The following is a 12,113-nucleotide window of genomic DNA, read 5'->3' as shown; positions in this document are numbered from 1 at the left end:
TCAGATATCGTCGATTTACATTCATTGAAGCCCATTGAAGTCGATTCTCATTTTGTGTTGATTGAGAATTTTCAAAGTCTATCTTCCTCATTTGAAGTCGAATTTCAACATTCCTTATATATTTGAATGAGTTTGTATCTGACATTGTCAGATATCGTCGAATTACATTCATTGAAGCCCATTGAAGTCGATTCTCACTTTGTTCTGATTGAAAATTTTCAAAGTCTATCTTCCTCATTTGAAGTCGAATTTCAACATTTCTCATATATTTGAATGAGTTTGCATCTAACTTTGTCAGATATCGTCGATTTACATTCATTGAAGCCCATTGAAGTCGATTCTCACTTTGTGTTTATTGAGAATTTTCAAAGTCTATCTTCCTCATTTGAAATCGAATTTCAACATTTCTCATATATTTGAATGAGTTTGCATCTAACTTTGTCAGATATCGTCGATTTACATTCATTGGAGCCCAATGAAGTCGATTCTCACTTTGTGTTGATTGGAAATTTTCAAAGTCTATCTTCCTCATTTGAAGTCGAATTCCAACATTTCTCATATATTTGAATGAGTTTGCATCTAACTTTGTCAGATATCGTCGATTTACATTCATTGAAGCCCATTGAAGTCGATTCACACTTTGTGTTGATTGAAAATTTTCAAAGTCTATCTTCCTCATTTGAAGTCGAATTTCAACATTTCTTATATATTTGAATGAGTTTGTATCTGACATTGTCAGATATCGTCGAATTACATTCATTGAAGCAGAATGAAGTCGATTCTCACTTTGTTCTGATTGAAAATTTTCAAAGTCTATCTTCCTCATTTGAAGTCGAATTCCAACATTTCTCATATATTTGAATGAGTTTGCATCTAACTTTGTCAGATATCGTCGATTTACATTCATTGAAGCCCATTGAAGTCGATTCTCACTTTGTGTTGATTGAAAATTTTCAAAGTCTATCTACCTCATTTGAAGTCGAATTTCAACATTTCTCATATATTTGGAAGAGTTCGCATCTAACTTTGTCAGATATCGTCGATTTACATTCATTGAAGCCCATTGAAGTCGATTCTCACTTTGTGTTGATTGAAAATTTTCAAAGTCTATCTTCCTCATTTGAAGTCGAATTTCAACATTTCTCATATATTTGAATGAGTTTGCATCTAACTTTGTCAGATGTCGTCGATTTACATTCATTGAAGCCCATTGAAGTCGATTCTCACTTTGTGTTGATTGGAAATTTCCAAAGTCTATCTTCCTCATTTGAAGTCGAATTCCAACATTTCTCATATATTTGAATGAGTTTGCATCTAACTTTGTCAGATATCGTCGATTTACATTCATTGAAGCCCATTGAAGTCGATTCTCACTTTGTGTTGATTGAAAATTTTCAAAGTCTATCTTCCTCATTTGAAGTCGAATTTCAACATTTCTTATATATTTGAATGAGTTTGTATCTGACATTGTCAGATATAGTCGAATTACATTCATTGAAGCCCATTGAAGTCGATTCTCACTTTGTGTTGATTGAAAATTTTCAAAGTCTATCTACCTCATTTGAAGTCGAATTTCAACATTTCTCATATATTTGGAAGAGTTCGCATCTAACTTTGTCAGATATCGTCGATTTACATTCATTGAAGCCCATTGAAGTCGATTCTCACTTTGTGTTGATTGAAAATTTTCAAAGTCTGTCTTCCTCATTTGAAGTAGAATTTCAATATTCCTTATATATTTGAATGAGTTTGTATCTGACTTTGTCAGATATCGTCGATTTACATTCATTGAAGCCCATTGAAGTCGATTCTCATTTTGTGTTGATTGAGAATTTTCAAAGTCTATCTTCCTCATTTGAAGTCGAATTTCAACATTCCTTATATATTTGAATGAGTTTGTATCTGACATTGTCAGATATCGTCGAATTACATTCATTGAAGCCCATTGAAGTCGATTCTCACTTTGTTCTGATTGAAAATTTTCAAAGTCTATCTTCCTCATTTGAAGTCGAATTTCAACATTTCTCATATATTTGAATGAGTTTGCATCTAACTTTGTCAGATATCGTCGATTTACATTCATTGAAGCCCATTGAAGTCGATTCTCACTTTGTGTTTATTGAGAATTTTCAAAGTCTATCTTCCTCATTTGAAATCGAATTTCAACATTTCTCATATATTTGAATGAGTTTGCATCTAACTTTGTCAGATATCGTCGATTTACATTCATTGGAGCCCAATGAAGTCGATTCTCACTTTGTGTTGATTGGAAATTTTCAAAGTCTATCTTCCTCATTTGAAGTCGAATTCCAACATTTCTCATATATTTGAATGAGTTTGCATCTAACTTTGTCAGATATCGTCGATTTACATTCATTGAAGCCCATTGAAGTCGATTCACACTTTGTGTTGATTGAAAATTTTCAAAGTCTATCTTCCTCATTTGAAGTCGAATTTCAACATTTCTTATATATTTGAATGAGTTTGTATCTGACATTGTCAGATATCGTCGAATTACATTCATTGAAGCAGAATGAAGTCGATTCTCACTTTGTTCTGATTGAAAATTTTCAAAGTCTATCTTCCTCATTTGAAGTCGAATTCCAACATTTCTCATATATTTGAATGAGTTTGCATCTAACTTTGTCAGATATCGTCGATTTACATTCATTGAAGCCCATTGAAGTCGATTCTCACTTTGTGTTGATTGAAAATTTTCAAAGTCTATCTTCCTCATTTGAAGTCGAATTTCAACATTTCTCATATATTTGAATGAGTTTGCATCTAACTTTGTCAGATATCGTCGATTTACATTCATTGAAGCCCATTGAAGTCGATTCTCACTTTGTGTTGATTGAGAATTTTCAAAGTCTATCTTCCTCATTTGAAGTCGAATTTCAACATTTCTCATATATTTGAATGAGTTTGCATCTAACTTTGTCAGATATCGTCGATTTACATTCATTGAAGCCCATTGAAGTCGATTCTCACTTTGTCTTGATTGAAAATTTTCAAAGTCTATCTTCCTCATTTGAAATCGAATTTCAACATTTCTTATATATTTGAATGAGTTTGTATCTGACATTGTCAGATATCGTCGAATTACATTCATTGAAGCCCATTGAAGTCGATTCTCACTTTGTTCTGATTGAAAATTTTCAAAGTCTATCTACCTCATTTGAAGTCGAATTTCAACATTTCTCATATATTTGGAAGAGTTCGCATCTAACTTTGTCAGATATCGTCGATTTACATTCATTGAAGCCCATTGAAGTCGATTCTCACTTTGTGTTGATTGGAAATTTCCAAAGTCTATCTTCCTCATTTGAAGTCGAATTCCAACATTTCTCATATATTTGAATGAGTTTGCATCTAACTTTGTCAGATATCGTCGATTTACATTCATTGAAGCCCAATGAAGTCGATTCTCACTTTGTGTTGATTGAAAATTTTCAAAGTCTATCTACCTCATTTGAAGTCGAATTTCAACATTTCTCATATATTTGGAAGAGTTCGCATCTAACTTTGTCAGATATCGTCGATTTACATTCATTGAAGCCCAATGAAGTCGATTCTCACTTTGTTCTGATTGAAAATTTTCAAAGTCTATCTACCTCATTTGAAGTCGAATTTCAACATTTCTCATATATTTGGAAGAGTTCGCATCTAACTTTGTCAGATATCGTCGATTTACATTCATTGAAGCCCATTGAAGTCGATTCTCACTTTGTGTTGATTGAGAATTTTCAAAGTCTATCTTCCTCATTTGAAGTCGAATTTCAACATTTCTTATATATTTAAATGAGTTTGTATCTGACATTGTCAGATATCGTCGAATTACATTCATTGAAGCCCATTGAAGTCGATTCTCACTTTGTTCTGATTGAAAATTTTCAAAGTCTATCTACCTCATTTGAAGTCGAATTTCAACATTTCTCATATATTTGGAAGAGTTCGCATCTAACTTTGTCAGATATCGTCGATTTACATTCATTGAAGCCCATTGAAGTCGATTCTCACTTTGTGTTGATTGGAAATGTTCAAAGTCTATCTTCCTCATTTGAAGTCGAATTCCAACATTTCTCATATATTTGAATGAGTTTGCATCTAACTTTGTCAGATATCGTCGATTTACATTCATTGAAGCCCATTGAAGTCGATTCTCACTTTGTGTTGATTGAAAATTTTCAAAGTCTATCTTCCTCATTTGAAGTCGAATTTCAACATTTCTCATATATTTGAATGAGTTTGCATCTAACTTTGTCAGATGTCGTCGATTTACATTCATTGAAGCCCATTGAAGTCGATTCTCACTTTGTGTTGATTGAAAATTTTCAAAGTCTATCTACCTCATTTGAAGTCGAATTTCAACATTTCTCATATATTTGGAAGAGTTCGCATCTAACTTTGTCAGATATCGTCGATTTACATTCATTGAAGCCCATTGAAGTCGATTCTCACTTTGTGTTGATTGAAAATTTTCAAAGTCTATCTTCCTCATTTGAAGTCGAATTTCAACATTTCTCATATATTTGAATGAGTTTGCATCTAACTTTGTCAGATGTCGTCGATTTACATTCATTGAAGCCCATTGAAGTCGATTCTCACTTTGTGTTGATTGGAAATTTCCAAAGTCTATCTTCCTCATTTGAAGTCGAATTCCAACATTTCTCATATATTTGAATGAGTTTGCATCTAACTTTGTCAGATATCGTCGATTTACATTCATTGAAGCCCATTGAAGTCGATTCTCACTTTGTGTTGATTGAAAATTTTCAAAGTCTATCTTCCTCATTTGAAGTCGAATTTCAACATTTCTTATATATTTGAATGAGTTTGTATCTGACATTGTCAGATATAGTCGAATTACATTCATTGAAGCCCATTGAAGTCGATTCTCACTTTGTGTTGATTGAAAATTTTCAAAGTCTATCTACCTCATTTGAAGTCGAATTTCAACATTTCTCATATATTTGGAAGAGTTCGCATCTAACTTTGTCAGATATCGTCGATTTACATTCATTGAAGCCCATTGAAGTCGATTCTCACTTTGTGTTGATTGAAAATTTTCAAAGTCTGTCTTCCTCATTTGAAGTAGAATTTCAATATTCCTTATATATTTGAATGAGTTTGTATCTGACTTTGTCAGATATCGTCGATTTACATTCATTGAAGCCCATTGAAGTCGATTCTCATTTTGTGTTGATTGAGAATTTTCAAAGTCTATCTTCCTCATTTGAAGTCGAATTTCAACATTCCTTATATATTTGAATGAGTTTGTATCTGACATTGTCAGATATCGTCGAATTACATTCATTGAAGCCCATTGAAGTCGATTCTCACTTTGTTCTGATTGAAAATTTTCAAAGTCTATCTTCCTCATTTGAAGTCGAATTTCAACATTTCTCATATATTTGAATGAGTTTGCATCTAACTTTGTCAGATATCGTCGATTTACATTCATTGAAGCCCATTGAAGTCGATTCTCACTTTGTGTTTATTGAGAATTTTCAAAGTCTATCTTCCTCATTTGAAATCGAATTTCAACATTTCTCATATATTTGAATGAGTTTGCATCTAACTTTGTCAGATATCGTCGATTTACATTCATTGGAGCCCAATGAAGTCGATTCTCACTTTGTGTTGATTGGAAATTTTCAAAGTCTATCTTCCTCATTTGAAGTCGAATTCCAACATTTCTCATATATTTGAATGAGTTTGCATCTAACTTTGTCAGATATCGTCGATTTACATTCATTGAAGCCCATTGAAGTCGATTCACACTTTGTGTTGATTGAAAATTTTCAAAGTCTATCTTCCTCATTTGAAGTCGAATTTCAACATTTCTTATATATTTGAATGAGTTTGTATCTGACATTGTCAGATATCGTCGAATTACATTCATTGAAACCCAATGAAGTCGATTCTCACTTTGTTCTGATTGAAAATTTTCAAAGTCTATCTTCCTCATTTGAAGTCGAATTCCAACATTTCTCATATATTTGAATGAGTTTGCATCTAACTTTGTCAGATATCGTCGATTTACATTCATTGAAGCCCATTGAAGTCGATTCTCACTTTGTGTTGATTGAAAATTTTCAAAGTCTATCTTCCTCATTTGAAGTCGAATTTCAACATTTCTCATATATTTGAATGAGTTTGCATCTAACTTTGTCAGATATCGTCGATTTACATTCATTGAAGCCCATTGAAGTCGATTCTCACTTTGTGTTGATTGAGAATTTTCAAAGTCTATCTTCCTCATTTGAAGTCGAATTTCAACATTTCTCATATATTTGAATGAGTTTGCATCTAACTTTGTCAGATATCGTCGATTTACATTCATTGAAGCCCATTGAAGTCGATTCTCACTTTGTCTTGATTGAAAATTTTCAAAGTCTATCTTCCTCATTTGAAATCGAATTTCAACATTTCTTATATATTTGAATGAGTTTGTATCTGACATTGTCAGATATCGTCGAATTACATTCATTGAAGCCCATTGAAGTCGATTCTCACTTTGTTCTGATTGAAAATTTTCAAAGTCTATCTACCTCATTTGAAGTCGAATTTCAACATTTCTCATATATTTGGAAGAGTTCGCATCTAACTTTGTCAGATATCGTCGATTTACATTCATTGAAGCCCATTGAAGTCGATTCTCACTTTGTGTTGATTGGAAATTTCCAAAGTCTATCTTCCTCATTTGAAGTCGAATTCCAACATTTCTCATATATTTGAATGAGTTTGCATCTAACTTTGTCAGATATCGTCGATTTACATTCATTGAAGCCCATTGAAGTCGATTCTCACTTTGTGTTGATTGAAAATTTTCAAAGTCTATCTTCCTCATTTGAAGTCGAATTTCAACATTTCTTATATATTTGAATGAGTTTGTATCTGACATTGTCAGATATAGTCGAATTACATTCATTGATGCCCATTGAAGTCGATTCTCACTTTGTGTTGATTGAAAATTTTCAAAGTCTATCTACCTCATTTGAAGTCGAATTTCAACATTTCTCATATATTTGGAAGAGTTCGCATCTAACTTTGTCAGATATCGTCGATTTACATTCATTGAAGCCCAATGAAGTCGATTCTCACTTTGTTCTGATTGAAAATTTTCAAAGTCTATCTACCTCATTTGAAGTCGAATTTCAACATTTCTCATATATTTGAATGAGTTCGCATCTAACTTTGTCAGATATCGTCGATTTACATTCATTGAAGCCCATTGAAGTCGATTCTCACTTTGTGTTGATTGAAAATTTTCAAAGTCTATCTTCCTCATTTGAAGTCGAATTTCAACATTTCTCATATATTTGAATGAGTTTGCATCTAACTTTGTCAGATATCGTCGATTTACATTCATTGAAGCCCATTGAAGTCGATTCTCACTTTGTGTTGATTGAGAATTTTCAAAGTCTATCTTCCTCATTTGAAGTCGAATTTCAACATTTCTCATATATTTGAATGAGTTTGCATCTAACTTTGTCAGATATCGTCGATTTACATTCATTGAAGCCCATTGAAGTCGATTCTCACTTTGTCTTGATTGAAAATTTTCAAAGTCTATCTTCCTCATTTGAAATCGAATTTCAACATTTCTTATATATTTGAATGAGTTTGTATCTGACATTGTCAGATATCGTCGAATTACATTCATTGAAGCCCATTGAAGTCGATTCTCACTTTGTTCTGATTGAAAATTTTCAAAGTCTATCTACCTCATTTGAAGTCGAATTTCAACATTTCTCATATATTTGGAAGAGTTCGCATCTAACTTTGTCAGATATCGTCGATTTACATTCATTGAAGCCAATTGAAGTCGATTCTCACTTTGTGTTGATTGAAAATTTTCAAAGTCTATCTTCCTCATTTGAAGTCGAATTTCAACATTTCTCATATATTTGAATGAGTTTGCATCTAACTTTGTCAGATGTCGTCGATTTACATTCATTGAAGCCCATTGAAGTCGATTCTCACTTTGTCTTGATTGAAAATTTCCAAAGTCTATCTTCCTCATTTGAAATCGAATTTCAACATTTCTTATATATTTGAATGAGTTTGTATCTGACATTGTCAGATATCGTCGAATTACATTCATTGAAGCCCATTGAAGTCGATTCTCACTTTGTTCTGATTGAAAATTTTCAAAGTCTATCTACCTCATTTGAAGTCGAATTTCAACATTTCTCATATATTTGAATGAGTTCGCATCTAACTTTGTCAGATATCGTCGATTTACATTCATTGAAGCCCATTGAAGTCGATTCTCACTTTGTGTTGATTGAAAATTTTCAAAGTCTATCTTCCTCATTTGAAGTCGAATTTCAACATTTCTCATATATTTGAATGAGTTTGCATCTAACTTTGTCAGATGTCGTCGATTTACATTCATTGAAGCCCATTGAAGTCGATTCTCACTTTGTTCTGATTGAAAATTTTCAAAGTCTATCTACCTCATTTGAAGTCGAATTCCAACATTTCTCATATATTTGAATGAGTTTGCATCTAACTTTGTCAGATGTCGTCGATTTACATTCATTGAAGCCCATTGGAGTCGATTCTCACTTTGTGTTGATTGGAAATTTTCAAAGTCTATCTTCCTCATTTGAAGTCGAATTCCAACATTTCTCATATATTTGAATGAGTTCGCATCTAACTTTGTCAGATATCGTCGATTTACATTCATTGAAGCCCATTGAAGTCGATTCTCACTTTGTGTTGATTGAAAATTTTCAAAGTCTATCTTCCTCATTTGAAGTCGAATTCCAACATTTCTCATATATTTGAATGAGTTTGCATCTAACTTTGTCAGATATCGTCGATTTACATTCATTGGAGCCCAATGAAGTCGATTCTCACTTTGTGTTTATTGGAAATTTTCAAAGTCTATCTTCCTCATTTGAAGTCGAATTCCAACATTTCTCATAAATTTGAATGAGTTTGCATCTAACTTTGTCAGATATCGTCGATTTACATTCATTGAAGCCCATTGAAGTCGATTCTCACTTTGTGTTGATTGAAAATTTTCAAAGTCTATCTTCCTCATTTGAAGTCGAATTTCAACATTTCTTATATATTTGAATGAGTTTGTATCTGACATTGTCAGATATCGTCGAATTACATTCATTGAAGCCCATTGAAGTCGATTCTCACTTTGTTCTGATTGAAAATTTTCAAAGTCTATCTACCTCATTTGAAGTCGAATTTCAACATTTCTCATATATTTGAATGAGTTCGCATCTAACTTTGTCAGATATCGTCGATTTACATTCATTGAAGCCCATTGAAGTCGATTCTCACTTTGTGTTGATTGAAAATTTTCAAAGTCTATCTTCCTCATTTGAAGTCGAATTTCAACATTTCTCATATATTTGAATGAGTTTGCATCTAACTTTGTCAGATGTCGTCGATTTACATTCATTGAAGCCCATTGAAGTCGATTCTCACTTTGTTCTGATTGAAAATTTTCAAAGTCTATCTACCTCATTTGAAGTCGAATTTCAACATTTCTCATATATTTGAATGAGTTCGCATCTAACTTTGTCAGATATCGTCGATTTACATTCATTGAAGCCGATTGAAGTCGATTCTCACTTTGTGTTGATTGAAAATTTTCAAAGTCTATCTTCCTCATTTGAAGTCGAATTCCAACATTTCTCATATATTTGAATGAGTTTGCATCTAACTTTGTCAGATATCGTCGATTTACATTCATTGGAGCCCAATGAAGTCGATTCTCACTTTGTGTTGATTGGAAATTTTCAAAGTCTATCTTCCTCATTTGAAGTCGAATTCCAACATTTCTCATAAATTTGAATGAGTTTGCATCTAACTTTGTCAGATATCGTCGATTTACATTCATTGAAGCCCATTGAAGTCGATTCTCACTTTGTGTTGATTGAAAATTTTCAAAGTCTATCTTCCTCATTTGAAGTCGAATTTCAACATTTCTTATATATTTGAATGAGTTTGTATCTGACATTGTCAGATATCGTCGAATTACATTCATTGAAGCCCATTGAAGTCGATTCTCACTTTGTTCTGATTGAAAATTTTCAAAGTCTATCTACCTCATTTGAAGTCGAATTTCAACATTTCTCATATATTTGAATGAGTTCGCATCTAACTTTGTCAGATATCGTCGATTTACATTCATTGAAGCCCATTGAAGTCGATTCTCACTTTGTGTTGATTGAAAATTTTCAAAGTCTATCTTCCTCATTTGAAGTCGAATTTCAACATTTCTCATATATTTGAATGAGTTTGCATCTAACTTTGTCAGATGTCGTCGATTTACATTCATTGAAGCCCATTGAAGTCGATTCTCACTTTGTTCTGATTGAAAATTTTCAAAGTCTATCTACCTCATTTGAAGTCGAATTTCAACATTTCTCATATATTTGAATGAGTTCGCATCTAACTTTGTCAGATATCGTCGATTTACATTCATTGAAGCCCATTGAAGTCGATTCTCACTTTGTGTTGATTGAAAATTTTCAAAGTCTATCTTCCTCATTTGAAGTCGAATTTCAACATTTCTCACATATTTGAATGAGTTTGCATCTAACTTTGTCAGATATCGTCGATTTACATTCATTGAAGCCCATTGAAATCGATTCTCACTTTGTGTTGATTGAAAATTTTCAAAGTCTGTCTTCCTCATTTGAAGTAGAATTTCAATATTTCTTATATATTTGAATGAGTTTGTATCTGACTTTGTCAGATATCGTCGATTTACATTCATTGAAGCCCATAGAAGTCGATTCTCACTTTGTGTTGATTGAAAATTTTCAAAGTCTATCTTCCTCATTTGAAGTCGAATTTCAACATTTCTTATATATTTGAATGAGTTTGTATCTGACATTGTCAGATATCGTCGAATTACATTCATTGAAGCCCATTGAAGTCGATTCTCACTTTGTTCTGATTGAAAATTTTCAAAGTCTATCTACCTCATTTGAAGTCGAATTTCAACATTTCTCATATATTTGAATGAGTTCGCATCTAACTTTGTCAGATATCGTCGATTTACATTCATTGAAGCCGATTGAAGTCGATTCTCACTTTGTGTTGATTGAAAATTTTCAAAGTCTATCTTCCTCATTTGAAGTCGAATTTCAACATTTCTCATATATTTGAATGAGTTTGCATCTAACTTTGTCAGATGTCGTCGATTTACATTCATTGAAGCCCATTGAAGTCGATTCTCACTTTGTTCTGATTGAAAATTTTCAAAGTCTATCTTCCTCATTTGAAGTCGAATTTCAACATTTCTCACATATTTGAATGAGTTTGCATCTAACTTTGTCAGATATCGTCGATTTACATTCATTGAAGCCCATTGAAGTCGATTCTCACTTTGTGTTGATTGAAAATTTTCAAAGTCTGTCTTCCTCATTTGAAGTAGAATTTCAATATTTCTTATATATTTGAATGAGTTTGTATCTGACTTTGTCAGATATCGTCGATTTACATTCATTGAAGCCCATTGAAGTCGATTCTCACTTTGTGTTGATTGAAAATTTTCAAAGTCTATCTTCCTCATTTGAAGTCGAATTTCAATATTTCTTATATATTTGAATGAGTTTGTATCTGACATTGTCAGATATCGTCGAATTACATTCATTGAAGCCCATTGAAGTCGATTCTCACTTTGTTCTGATTGAAAATTTTCAAAGTCTATCTACCTCATTTGAAGTCGAATTTCAACATTTCTCATATATTTGGAAGAGTTCGTATCTCACTTTGTCAGATATCGTCGATTTACATTCATTGAAGCCCATTGAAGTCGATTCTCACTTTGTGTTGATTGAAAATTTTCAAAGTCTATCTTCCTCATTTGAAGTCGAATTTCAACATTTCTCATATATTTGAATGAGTTTGCATCTAACTTTGTCAGATATCGTCGATTTACATTCATTGGAGCCCAATGAAGTCGATTCTCACTTTGTGTTTATTGGAAATTTTCAAAGTCTATCTTCCTCATTTGAAGTCGAATTCCAACATTTCTCATAAATTTGAATGAGTTTGCATCTAACTTTGTCAGATATCGTCGATTTACATTCATTGAAGCCCATTGAAGTCGATTCTCACTTTGTGTT

Source organism: Diorhabda sublineata, chromosome 6 (assembly GCF_026230105.1).
Source record: "Diorhabda sublineata isolate icDioSubl1.1 chromosome 6, icDioSubl1.1, whole genome shotgun sequence".
Lineage (NCBI taxonomy): Eukaryota > Metazoa > Arthropoda > Insecta > Coleoptera > Chrysomelidae > Diorhabda > Diorhabda sublineata.
The sequence above is the reverse complement of the archived record's forward strand: the minus strand, read 5'-3'. Positions refer to the sequence as shown.